The following is a 14,613-nucleotide window of genomic DNA, read 5'->3' as shown; positions in this document are numbered from 1 at the left end:
CTTTGATATAAATCTCTATATGTACATTTATACACCTTAATGGTTTTGCTTCTTTAGAGAACCAGCCTAAGACACCTCCCTTACCCATTCTTGTCCATAGCTGTCTTCCAAGTCATTCACATGGTCCTTTTCCCATTCCACTCAGAGGTGAATGAGAGTGCTGGGTATAAACGCTGCCTGTGTGTAAATGGTGAAATAAACAAAAGCTCCCAGGGATTACATGAAGTCTAAAAGAATAAGAAAGATAATAGATAAGGTTCTATAATTTTCCTCAGACTCTCTCGTCATCCCAACCTCAGTCCAAAAGAAAAAACACAATTGTGGCCTGTCTCAAGGGAATTCTCTTGGGTGGACCCTCGTGTGGCAGGTAAGAGATGCCCTTATCATACCAATGTGCAGGTAAGAGTAGAGGGTGAGTGGCTTGTTCACCAGTCTGTCCTAGTGGTGAGGCTTTCTGTTCATTATGTCACTTTCAGCTTTCTCATAACCCAAGGCAACAGAGGGAATCTAGAGAGGGGAGAGAGCCTGTGAATCCTAACCTGAAACACAATCTACCTATACAACACCAATAACAGCAGTGGCATAGCAGTAGGTGGGTAGGATTGGTGGGAGGTGGTTGGGAGTGGGGGATATGGGATGGCCATCTATGGGTGCAGGGTTCATTGTCTGCACAGAGTTTTAAAACGGCCAGTTTAAAAGATCAATCTGTGTTTTATTATTATCATGTACTAGCAGTTCTAAACATACTAGTTATAAAACACTTTCCCCTGAGGGGTGGATTTCTCCCACCATCCCGCTCCCCTTTAGCATGCCCCCCAAATCACAATGCCATGTACTAGAACAGTGGTTCTCAAACTTTAGCAGGCATCAGAATCACCTGGAGGGCCTGTGAAGAACAGGTCACTGGGCCCCACCTCCAGAGTTCCTGATTCTGGAGGTCTGGGTTGGGGCCAGAGAATTTGCATTTCTCACAAGTTCCCAGGTGAGGCCTATTGCTACCAATGAGGTGATCACACTTGGAGAACCCCTGCAGTGGAGAAAAATGAGCAAGTTTAAAGGCCCAGAGAATAATCTGATTAGAAATCATAGGGCTCTCAATTCCCCTCAGAGGTAAAGACATCTCTACCAAAAAAAAAAAAAAAAAAAAACCAAACCCATTACCGTCGAGTTCGTTCTGATTCATAGCGACCCTACAGGACAGTGTAGAACTGCTCCATAGAGTTTCCAAGGAGCGCGTGGTGGATTTGTACTGCTGACATTTTGGTTAGCAGCTGTAGCACTTAACCACTACGCCACCAAGGTTTCCAAAGACATCTCTAGACCCCCTCTATTGCAAGGATTACCTAGTTGTTACCAAAAACAACAGATGAGAAAAATGAGGCAAGTTACTGTGAATTTAGCTTTCTCTCAGTTCTTTTAACATTTTACCCATGTAAGCCAGAGCCATATGAGTAACTTCCAAAGAGCTTCTTGATCTTTAAATCGATATATGTGAGAAGAGGAGAAGGTTTAGTGGAACTTATTGTAGGTTAGTGCAAAGCTTTAAAAAAACCAACAAAGCTTTATAGGGGTTTAATTACTGTTCTTACTGTAGACGAAAGGTTGGCAGTTAGAAATCACCCAGAGGTGCCTCAGAAGTCAGGCCTGACGCTCTGCTTCCAAAAGATGACAGCCTTGAAAACTTTACGGAGCACAGTTCTACTCTGTACAAATGGGGTCGCCGTGAGTCAGAATAGACTCAACAGCAACTAGCAACAAGAACTACAATTTCTCACTGTGTTTCGGGAAAAGGCTTCCAGACCACAGGTTCTTTTATATAAAACGGAAGGGCTGTGATGTTCTCCCTTTACCGCTGGGCCCCAGCATTTCAGGGACTATTTTGGTGACGCTTCATCTCCCCAAAAGAAAAGGGAGGCACAAGGGCTGAAATGACCAATGGCACATGTTTCTTTGGAGGGTGAAGAACTCATGTCTTCAAAAGTACCTATATGGAGTGAAATGGTCAGTGGACCACTTGTTAAAAACACAGAACTTCAGGCCTGAGAAGCACTGATTTAGTTCATCTCCTTATTCTTAAAAGTCTACAGACCACTGGTCTCTTTAGTGCTACTTATGATGTCTGTGCCCAAGTCAGTGAAACAGGTGGCAATGGTGCCAATAGGAAGGGGGAGCCCACCAATAATGTAGATCAAATAGGAGCAAAGCAGAGCCACTTTCTTGCTCAACATGTAAGAAATACTTTTCTTTAGGTTGTCAAAGATCAGGTGACCTAGGCAAAAAATGTTCCTTCTTGTAGGACGTGCTTTTAGTCCCCCAGGTGACCCCAGCCCTTGGTAAGATCACTAGAGACCTCGTTTACCTTCTTCCACCCTTGCGACTTTGGATGCAAAGTTGCCATCCAGTAAGACCATGTCACCTGCATTTTTGGCTGCATCAGAACCCGCTGTGCCCATGGCAATTCCAATATCTGCCTTTTTCAGAGCTGGAGAGTCGTTAACTCCATCCCCTGTCACAGCAACCACTGCACCCTGTGGGGGACATGGTGAGAGAATTAAGTGTGCGGATGCAAGGGACCACAGGTTTGGCAAGAACACCACAGTTTTGATTTTATCTTAAGGCTAGGAGGACTACTGGAGCTGAGATGAAGGGCCTATTTGGGGGGAAATATAAAGACTTTTTTTTTTTTATAAAGACAGGAAATACAAGAAGCAAGAATAATGAGCTGCATACAAGATGCAACCAAATAATAAAAACTAGTGTGTGTGGTAGGTTAAAGTGGATAGGGGCCGTGTATTATATTTTCACATTTTTAAATTCTTATGGACCCATACCTATCACAGTACCCAAATGTTTTGCTGTCAGAAGCCTGTAGCTCTAGTGATGGAGTGCAGAGGACCAGTTTGAGTTCCTCCTTTAACGTGTGGCGTGGAAGAGTCTGGCACCATTCCTTTCTTACTTGAACGAGGAGAGCAGAGTGGAGTATAAACCCAGTGAGAGGGCAGAGAGGTGAAAGGACAGTGACTAGCAAAGAGCTTTCTCTTGAGAGGTGTCAAAAGGCCCCGCAGTCCAGGTTGGAGACACAAATCTGTTCTGGCATTTTTCCACCCAATGACAGTGGCCCTGGACCCTCTGGCTGTTGTGCTGTTCACTCACCAGTCTCTGACAGCACTTCACAATAATCAGCTTCTGCTGTGGGGATGTCTGGGCAAAGACAATTTCGGAGGGGTTGGCTAGGAGCTCGTTCGTCTAGCTGTTCTGGGCTCATGTCCTTCAGCTCTATGCCGGTCACCACGGCAGCTTTAGCATCCCTAGAAGGGCCAGGAGAGATCAGGTGAGGCCACAGTCCCGACCTGAAGCTGGTGCACTGTTCTGGGCAGTACACGGAACCAAATTTCCTCAGCTCCTAATAAGTGAGATAACAGTGATTACGAGTATTGGGGACAGTCTTCAAGACAGTAAACTGAAGCGCAAAAATTAAGTCATTTCTTATTTATTTTCTTGTACTTTAGATGAAGGCTTACAGAACAAACTAGCTTCTCATTAAACAATTAGTACACATATTGTTTTGTGACATTGGTTACCAACCCCACAACATATCAACACTCTCCCCTTCTCAACATTGGATTCCCTATTACCAGCTTTCCTGTCTCCTCCTGCCTTTTCATCCTTGCCCCTGGGCTGGTGTGACCCTTTAGTCTCATTTTGTCTTATGGGCAAAAATTAAGTCATTTCTTGGTATCATATAATAATAGGAATAAAAACCCAAGCAGCCTTTTCATTACAGGAATGGGTGAGGAAGTGGTGCTTCCGGGGCAATGCTTCACTTAGCAAGTTAAAAAAAAAAAATTTTTTTAGAGAAGGGTAAAAACTGCCTTTTTGAAAAATATTAGTAGTAACATGTAAGTGATGGTCAAATGAGTGTCCACTGTAAAATATTTTGAACTTTGCTGTATGCTTGACATTTTTCATAATAAATTGCTGGGGAAAACCTGCCTGTTTTGGGTCCTAGAATTCAGTTTATCCCAAAAGCATAGGTAACAATTCTTTGTTGTTTTTGTTATTCATTTGAGACTTACAGACCATCTACCATGTGCAATGTGCTATAAAGGGAAAACTATTTGGTCTTCTTTGAGCAAAAATATTGTCTGCTGAAATATAAATGTTTGGTTCCAAGGACTTCTGATTATGCAGATCTATGTCACTCCCCTGCTAAAACTCTTCAGAAGTTTTCCAGTGTGCCTAGAACAAACCCCAGGACCACCAACCTGGTCTCCAAGGCCATGTGCAGCCTCCCAGGCCAAGTGAAGTCTGTGGTGTTGAGCTTTATCTCCTCTTAGCTCTCAGTTCAGAGACCCTCCAAGCTCTCTGCTGCCCCAAGGCCTTCCAAGCTCTTTCTCCCTTTGCAAGGAATGGACATCTTTTTCTTTTTTAGGAATCGACGGAAATTTTTTAATATGCTATTATTAGGTGCAGTTGATTTGGTTCCAACTCACAGCAACCCTAAAAGAATTAATAAATAAGTGGATGAATGGTTAGATGAAAGGATGGACAAGCTTAAAAGTATTAGGAGAAACAAGGAAAAATTGAGTCTTTCCTTAGGAAGCTTCCATTCTATTTACAACCAAATAAAAAAGAGATGGAAAATATGTTTACATAGCTGCACATTATGAAGCCAACTGAATAGCTGATACCCAAGATGCTCACTAGGAGACTGCATGAAATCCAACGGGTTCTTCACAGTCCTGATTATACAACTAGATCAATGGCAAGTAGTTTTATATAAACTCTTTGTTTCTGTTTTTCTCACTCTAAATTGGGCACACATTTTCAGATCTGCTTCACTGGATTTTGAAATTTAGACATAAGGGGTAATATTCATGAGCATCAATACAGTGATTAGGTGCTTAGTAAAGTTTTCAGTGAATGAATGGATAGTGAATTATAGATCAGTCTAGTGTCACTCTGAGAGGGTGTTTTGCCAGAAGGTGATTTGCTCCAAATAACATAGCTCTTTAATGCCAACAGGGCCCCATGTGTAAGACCTTCAGTTTCTGCTCCATTGGTTCTGTACTTACCATTTTTTAACTTGCTCCACAGCCATGTTGAGGCATTTTGCAATGTCTTCCACTGTCTTACTGTTCGTGGAAATTATACCTACACTCCTGACAACAGCTTTGGCTGTGATGAGATGATCATCTGTCACCATAGTAACCTAGAGCACAATGAGGAAGACATATGGACAATGAGGAACTAGGCCAGCTAAAGTAGGAACAGTTCAATACTGCCTACTTTACCATGACTTGGAAGAATATGGCTTGTGATTATTGTGGTTTGCCCTTGCAGGCAGTCCTTGATTTAAGACACAACTGTCTCACAAGGACACACTGATCCCATTGGATCAACCCTTGCTCCTGACCTTCTTACACTTCCTCCTCTGACATTAGAGTAAGCCCTTTCCCTTTGCTATCAGATTTTTGTGAAAGGGCTGATAGATGTCTGTTTGGAGCAGCCCCACATTCTGTCGACTGTCTTGATATTAATATGGTGACCAAATTCAATTTTTGGCTTAGATACCGTGAAGATGAAAGGATTTTGGAGGCTGGACCTCAAGACTGAACAATAAAACCTTTAATTGTCCACCACGGTCTAGAACAAGATATGGCCTCTCCATGGCACAGGGAGGTAACTTTCTTCTCACCGCAATTACTGTTGTGGTTTATTACACATAGACACAACCATTTCATTTTTATGGGACAGTTACTAAAATCCTAAGCAAGCAAAAGTAGAGATAAAAGAAGGAAATTATGATATTTACAAAAAGAGGCCTAAATACTGACCATCTTCTATGACACAAGTTCTTGGACAGAGATACAACATACATGGGGAATTTTTTGAGTCAGGAAGATGACTTTCACCTTGATCCTAGCACTGTGGCATTTGGTAACTGCATCAGGCACAGTGGACCGAAGAGGATCAATCATCAACAAGAGCCCCACAAAACAGAGGTTGGAAGTGGGAAAGTTCATGGTGTCTATGTCAAATGAGTAGGTTTCTGGAAACTCATCTGCTGGCAGGTAGAGATGACAGAAACCTGGAGTGGGCATGAATTTGAGAGTTAATGAAACTAAGATAAGGCATGACTAAAGAAAAGGGGAAACATTTTGATATACTCACAGTCCTTTAATATTTTACCATTATGGTATTAGAGCTATTATATGATATTCAGTATACCAGAATTATTTAATTCATTCAATTCTATAATGCATGGTTTTAGAAAAGACATGTTTAGTTAAAAAATCATTTACCATATGCCCATTAAGCTCCATGTTACATTCTAGGGATATAAAGACCAAGCCTTTACTTCTTGTCCCAGTTTGGTGATGTCTTAGTTATCCAGTGCTGCTATAATAGAAATACCACAAGTGGATGGCTTTAACGAACAGAAATTTATTCTTTCACAGTCCAGGAGGCTAGAAGTCTAAATTCAGGGCGCCAGCTCCAGGGGAAGGTTTTTTCTCTTGTCAGCTCTGGGGAAAGGTCCTTGTCATCAGTCTTCCTCTGGGTCTAGGAGTTTCTCAGCGCAGGGACCCTGGGTCCAGAGGATGTGTTCTGCTCCCGCCTCTTCTGTCTTGGTGATAGGGGGTCCCTCTCCTCACTGCTTGATTCTCATAAGTTGAGGTAGAAGGGATTTTTGTGTCTGATGGGACTTGTAAGACTTTGGAATCTCCTCATAAGATTTTATGTAATTAAATTTATTCTCAGCATGGCTCACTTCATTAATTTTATAAATTTTAATATAGTACAGATTTTGAGAGGTCAAATGCGAGGTTCTTAGAGTTGTAGTCAGATGGATATCAATCCTGTGTTGAAAAGGAGATTATCCAGTCTTGCACTGTATTTAGAACATTTATATAATCTACTTTACAAACTCAAGTATCCTCTAAAAACACACATTCCACAGATTCCAACATCTCTATTGACAAGAATTTTAATGTTTAATGACCTTTATTAGCAACCATTAATTTCTGTTGCCTTAAATTTATCATTCTGTTGTTCTGAGCAGGCGTTCTTTGATCAGCTCGTGATTCTTACGATGGAAGATGTTGTCCCCCAACACCTTAAATAACCACAAATGGGCTCCTCTACAATGGTTGTATTTCTAAGGTTCCTTTCAACGTTCCCTATCTCAGTTCTGGCATTACTTTTTTTCCAAATCACATAAACATTTTTTTTTTAAATGAAACTTTCTCCCCTAATTAGCTGCTAAGTCTTATCAGTCTATATCCACGCAGTCTCATGCATCTGACTCCTCCGTCACATTCCCATTGCCTTGGAGCAGATTGCCATTCCTTTTCACCTGAATGAGGGTAGCCATCTCCTACTTAGACCCATGCCTCTCCTTTCCCTCTTAACCCATCTTACATGCTACTGCCAAAAATTATCCTTAAAAACACATCAAATCTTTGATCAGCTCACTCCTGATGTGAAGCTTCAATAGCTTTCCACTAACTGCAGAGCAAAACCCCAATTCCTTACCCACCCATTCAGTCTAGCTTTCTTCTCACCTATGACTATGTTATGACCATGACTATGCTATCTCATGCCCCCTACAACACTCAGCACCAGTGTGCTGGCTCAGCTTGTCTACCTTTCCTTATCTAGTCCTGCCTTTGTGCTCTGGCTCATGCTGTTCTCTCTTCCTTTGAATACTTCTCCCAACCTCTCTTCAAAATGTTACCTGTCATTCAAGGCCCAGTTTAAAATGTAAGTCTTTCCATAAAATCTCCCCTGATTTTACTTATTGGCAGCAGCCTCACCCTTGTCTGTACTGTCATATATATTTTGGTATATGTTTACCACTATGTTCATCGTACTCTTCTTAGTATTATTCATGTGGAGGTCATATCTACTCTGCTATTCAAAGATGCCTGCCTCGTCTTGTGCCCTGACCGAGGGTCAGAACCTTGCATCTACCGTGTGATGAATAAGAGTTCTACTCCAAAAGCTCACCCGGCACATGCTCGCCCAGGCCTCTGAGCTCCAGGTACACTGTGTGGAAGGCCTGGGCTCTGCTCTCATCCAGGAGCTGCTCTGGGCATTGATCATGACGGTGTTGCACTTCTCAGATCCTCTCAGAGGCCTCTTTCATCACCATGAAGAAGCGTTTGTCATTGGGGTGATCTGTCTCATGGACGGAAAGCTGGGAAGAGAGAAATAATTGAGCAGGTTTTTTTTTTTTTTAGACACAGCATGTTATTTACTATTGATTTCATTTTCATTACTAGGGGCGTGAACTGTATAGGCCTTTTAATACTAATGTGACAGAAAGGTGAAAAAATATCCCTTATTCTTGTTGGGCCACTTGTCCTTGAAATGTAAAGAAGGAAGAGGAATAATGACAACCCTGGGCATGTTCTATCCTCTTTGTCTTGTGGCCAAGCAATATGCAGAGACCTAGACTTGGCCCCAGCCCAGGGACACACCTTGAGTTTGAAACCAAACTACACGGACCTTGTCTTCCAAAGAGAAAGTGGTTGTTTTAGGGATGGCCACAAAGGCCAGAAACAGCTGTCAGTCAAATCTTGGGCCTTGAATGAGATCTCCTGGGGTGTTCACAAAAAAGGTGGGGGCTTTGAACCTCCGCATTTCACCTCCTGTCTCTACTTCCTTATTGTGAGCAGCACTCACTCAGACACAACTACTCTGAGCTCAGGCAGGCACAAAGTCATCAGAAACTCCATGTGCCTCTTCATCTTAAAATTGAGCCAGCTTTGCCGCCTTGATGTCAGAGAAAATTGTTAGAGTGTAAGGAGGTGGACACTCTCATGCACAACCTTTCTGGGGGAGAGTTAAATAATAGGTATCACAATTTTAAAGTGAATACTACTTGACCTAGCAGTTCTACTTCTAGACTTATCCTAATAAGATAAACAAAATTGTGAAAAAAAAAAAAAGGTTAACCCTTATTCAAAAAAAAAAAAAACCTGTTGCCGTCGCGTCGGTTCCAACTCATAGTAACCCTATAGGGCAGAGCAGAACTGCCCCATAGAGTTTCCAAGAATCACCTAGTGGATTCAAACTGCCGACCTTTTGGTTAGCAGCCGTAGCCCTTTACCACTATGCCACCAGGGTTTCCAACCCTTACATAGCCCTTATTATATACCAGGTACTCTTTTAAGCACTCAACAGATATTTCAGGAAGTTGGAGTCTTTGGAAGAAAATAAGTCAATTACGAAGAAAAAAAATTCTACCATTTTGGGTCAATCGGTTAGATCAAAATCCGTATTTCTTGGACTGTTGGATTAGAGATAAGTAAAATAAAAAATTTTTTTAAAGTAGAGGGCCCACATAGTATTACCAGCTTTTTTATTGTTGCTGTTGTTGTTAGATGCCTTTGAGTCAGTTCCGGCTCATAGTGACCCTATGTACAACAGAACAAAACGCTGCCTGGTCCTGAGCCATCATCACAATCGTTGTTATGTTTGAGCCCATTGTTGCAGCCACTGTGTCAATCTATTCCTTTGAGGGTCTTCCTCGCTTTTTCTGACCCCCCACTTTACCAAGCATGACTTCCTTCTCCAGGGACTGATCCCTCCTGATAACATGTCCAAAGTATGTAAGATGTAGTCTCGCCATCCTTGCTTCTAAGGAGCATTCTGGTTGTACTTCTTCCAAGACGGATTTGTTCATTCTTTTGGCAGTCCATGGTATACTCAATATTTTTCCACAACACCACAATTCAAAGCTGTCAATTCTTCTTCGGTATTCCGTATTCATTGTCCAGCTTTCACATGCATATGAGGCGACTGAAAATACCGTGGCTTGGGTCAGGGACACCTTAGTCTTCAAGGTGGCATCTTTGCTTTTCAACACTTTAACGAGGTCTTTTGCAGCATATTTGCCCAAAGCAATGTGTCTTTTGATTTCTTGACTGCTCCTTCCATGGGTGTTGATTGTGGATCCAAGTACAATGAAATCTTTGACAACTTCAGTCTTTTCTCCATTTATCATGATGTCGCTTATTGGTCTAGTTGTGAGGATTTTTGTTTTCTTTATGTTGAGGCTGAAGGCTGTGGTGTTTGATCTTCATTAGTAAGTGCTTCAAGTTCTCTTCACTTTTAGCAAGCGAGGTTGTTAATGCATCTTCCTCCAATCTTAATGCCCCACTCTTCTTCATAGAGTCCAGCTTATCAGATTATTTGCTCAGCAAACAGATTGAATAGGTATGGTGAAAGGATACAACCCTGATGCACACTTCCTGAGTTTAAACTACACAGTATCCCCTTGTTCTATTCAAACAACTGCCTCTTGATCTGTGTACAGGTTTCTCATGAACACAATTAAGTGTTCTGAAATTCCCATTCTTCACAATGTTATCCATAATTTGTTATGATCCACACAGTCGAATGCCTTTGCATAGTCAATAAAACACAGGTAAACATCTTTCTAGTATTCTCTGCTTTCATCCAGGATCCATCTGACATCAGCAATGATATCCCTGGTTCTAAGTCCTCTTCTGAATCTGGCTTGAATTTCTGGCAGTTCCGTGTCGATACACTGCTGCAGCCACTCTTAAATGATCTTCAGCAAAATTTTACTTGCATGTGATATTAACGATATTGTTTGATAATTTCCGCATTCCGTTGGATCACCTTTCTTGGGAATAGGCATAAATATGGACCTCTTCCAGTTGGTTGGCAAGGTAGTTGTCTTCCAAATTTCTTGGTATAGATGAGTGGGCACTTCCAGCACTGCATTCATTTGTTCAAACATCTCAATGGGTAGTCCATTAATTCCTGGAGCCTTGTTTTTCGCCAATGCCTTAGTGCAGCTTGGACTTCTTCCTACACGACCATCAGTTTCTGATCATATGCTACCTCCTGAAATGGTTGAATGTTGGCCAATTCTAGCTTTTTTATGGACAAGCTAAAAATACTAAACAAAACACCTGCCATGTCATCATCACCATAACTTTCTAACATATAAATATAGTGCATTTTAAAATATAAAAAGTAGGAATACCAATAGTAGACACTTTTACAGTGTGTACTGTGTGACAGGCTCTGTTCTAAGTGCTTCTCACAGTACTCATTTAATACTCAAAACAACCCTAAGGCAGTGGGTACTATTATTGTCCCCTTTTGCAAATGAGGTAAATTGACTTGCTTAAGGACACACAATAGTAGGTGTTGAACTTGGAATTTAATCCAGGCTATCAGGCTCTACAGTCCCTGGCCTTAATCATGAATGATATAAAGGACAAACTTTTAAATTAAATAAATTGGGTTATATAAAACTTACCACATTGTCTTAATTTTCCAATTTGCCATAGACTACTGAAAGTATCTTCATAGGCTAGTCTCAGTTTGGGGACTATTACTAAAATCAGTAAGACATGGATTTTTCACCATTTTTCCTTCAGTTAAGCAACATACCAAAGAATTTATGATGATCTCAACAGCTTTGTTTAGGTTCAAGTTTTGCTCTTATGTAATGTCTTTGACTTCTTCAGCAGAAGCCCACATAGAGGCCCTCTCTCTATTTATATGCCTCACTGCTATGCCAAGTTCCAACTCTGCATGGCCCACTTTCTCCCCTAACTTTTTACACATGAAAAAGTACAGGACTCATGGAACCTGCTTTCTTTCTCATTTCTCATAGACTAGGAATGTCTTTACTATGGTAAAATGGGGCCTCCTTAGGATTCTGGACCTTGGAAGATAATTTAACATAGTCCTCAGGAGCATGGGCTACCTGGGTTTGAATCCTGGCTCTGCCCCTTACTAGCTGTGTGATATACCCTGTACTTCCATTTCCTCATCAGCAGGAGGGCAGAATAATAGTACCAACCACATAGAGCTATGAGAACTGAATGATGTAATACAGTAGAATGCTTAGCACATTATAGCTATTACCAGCTATTGCTATGTTAGGATTGCTACTCACTCTACTGGAAACCCTGGTGTTGTAGTGGCTAAGTGCTATGGCTGCTAACCAAAAGTTCGGTAGTTTGAATCTACCAGGTGCTCCTTGGGAACCCTATGGGGGCAGTTCTACTCTATCCTATAGGGTTGCTATGAGTTGGAATCAACTCGATGGCAATGGGTTTAATTTTTTTGGTACTCATTCTATTTTCTCTTTTGTTTTGAATAAGAGATCTCCTGGCTTTAATATTTCATGTCATAAATTTTTGTTAGATGACTATTTAGCTAAATGTGATTCTTTTTTGGCCCATTACCTACAAAGAAAAGAGGCCTGGTAGCACAATGGTTAAGAACTTGGGTGCTAACTGAAAGGTTGGTGATTAGAACTCACCAGTGGCTCCACAGAAGAGAGACCTGGCAATCTGCTTCTGTAAAATTATAGCCTAGAAAATCCTATAGGGTAGAGTTCTACTCTGTCACATGGGGGCACTATGAGTCAAAATTGACTCAACAGCACCTAACGACAGCAACAACAACCCACAAAAACGTTTGCAACAGTTCTTTTCCAATTCTAAATTCCATCCAAACAAAGATTGATGGATAATCACCAGAAACTTTACGAAAGCATGGTTATTCTATTTACATGTCTTACTGCTATGTCAAGCCCAGGTCATGATCCTCTACTGTCAGCTTTGGACTGCATGGAAAATCCCACTTGCACAGTATCTTGGGCTATTAGCAGTTACTTTTCCTGTTCAGAAGAGGAAGACGGGGACGGTTGTTGACCACCTCTAGAAGGGAGACCACTAGACAATGTTGGCTATATTCTTCCTGCACAGTGGGTAGAAAGGAGGTTCATATCAGCTGCTTACAGGACGGATCAGAAAGAATGTGACTGGTTATCTGAGAGACTATTCACTTGCTTTTACAAAGGGCAAGGCTTACTCACATGGAGCAAAATGAAATTGCTCTGCCTTCATGTTGTGGTAGAAAAGAATAACTGTGGAATTGAATAGACTCATGAAAATTGATTGTGCCACTTGGAGATGCAAGTCAACACTTGTTTAAGGGCCTGTTTCCTTATTTATAAATTGGGATTAATTAGTATAGTACTAGCTCACAGGTTTATGGTGAGGAATAAATAAGATAATGTAGGTAAAGTGCCTGACATACGCTAGGTGTGCAGTTCTGCCTCCTCCCCTCTCCCTTTCATTTAGGATGCTGCCTTCCACTTGTACAAAAGTTACTTTAAAGTCAGGATCTGCCACCAGCATTTTATTTACCAGAAACACACATCCTAATATAAGAAGCTGGTGTGTATGTGTGTGTATACGAGAGTCTCTGGGTAGTGCAAACAGTTAGTGTGCTTGGTTGCAAACCTAGAGGCTGGAGGCTCAAGTCCACCCAGAGGCACCTTGGAAGAAAAGCCTGGTGATCTACCTCCCAAAAAATCATCCTTTGAAAACCCTTTGGAGAACAGTTCTACTCTGACACACATGGGGTTGCCACGGAGTCAGAATTGACTCCGTGGCAACTGGTTTGCTTTCCTTATGTACGTAAGTATGTATGTACGTGTGTGTGTAATATAGAGGGATCATGCATAGGAGCAGCCAGGTCTTGACAAGTTCTTCACCTTTCTTTTCCTCTCTATTCTTCTTCAGGGAAAGGGAGGAGGCCAGTGAGGGAAAGTTGATCTCAGTTTACCAGATGCCCAGGCCCTGCATCCCTAAGGACTGTTTTTGAAGTCAGGCATCATTCAAAATATGTACTACCCAAAGGATGGGTGCAGATAGAAATATCATTCTAGCGATAACAAAGATGGCCAGATGTTAGGAAAATTCACCTGAAATTTGTGGGTAGAGTTAAAGGGGATTTCAGCTACTTAGCTGTTTCTTTTTCTAATTTCCATCACATCATCCAGAATCACCTCTGAGAATCTCAAGAGAAAGGTTTCTGAGGCATCTCCAACCACAGTTTTCTGGGAATTAAAGGAAATAAATATTTGCACATAATCTAGCTCTTTTGTGTTCGCTTTCAATGAACCAACCTGCCTTTAGCACATGAACCAACAAGTCTTCTGCCTGAGAATTTACAATCTAGCAGGAAAGACAAGATAATTACATGACAATTAGTGAATGATTATGACAAATATGGTGCCACCTACTGGCATTAGAGAAATTCAAAGGAACTGGAGCTCAATGAGGGCTGGGATATTTCATGAAAGAAGTAGCTATTGATCTAGATCTTAAAAGATGGGTGGGTTATAGATAGGGAAGCCAGAAGAAAGCCCTACAGAAACCAGGATATCAAGAGTAAAGGTAAAAAAAAATGGATGGATTCTAGTGTGAATGCCAGAAGTAAAGATGGACACGGAGGTACGGTAAGATCATGGAGGGCTGTGAAAGGCAGGCTGAGCTCTAAGCTCAAGAAGCAAAAAATAGTACTGAAAGTTTTTCAGTAACGTTAGGTGAAGATAAAAGTGGTATTTAAGAAAAATAAGTGGCATGCAAAAAAGACTGGAAGAGGGGTAAACTGGAATCAAGAAGGCAACTAAGAAGTTGTTATAGTTATTTAGACACAATGCATTGGTGATAAATGTAAAATTAAACACATTTTGAAGCAAAAACTATAGGACTTAGTGGCTTACTAGATATAAGGAAAGGAGAGAGTCGAAGATGACTTCTAAAA

General features: G+C 41.3%; 1 pseudogene; it reads right to left on the bottom strand.

Annotated features, from left to right (window-relative positions):
• Positions 1-284: 284 nt before the first annotated feature.
• Positions 285-14,613, bottom strand: part of LOC126066384 (potassium-transporting ATPase alpha chain 2-like) — a 33,056-nt pseudogene continuing 18,727 nt past the window's right edge.

Source organism: Elephas maximus, chromosome 23, assembly GCF_024166365.1.
Source record: "Elephas maximus indicus isolate mEleMax1 chromosome 23, mEleMax1 primary haplotype, whole genome shotgun sequence".
Lineage (NCBI taxonomy): Eukaryota > Metazoa > Chordata > Mammalia > Proboscidea > Elephantidae > Elephas > Elephas maximus.
This window is presented reverse-complemented; position numbering and strand designations above follow the sequence as displayed.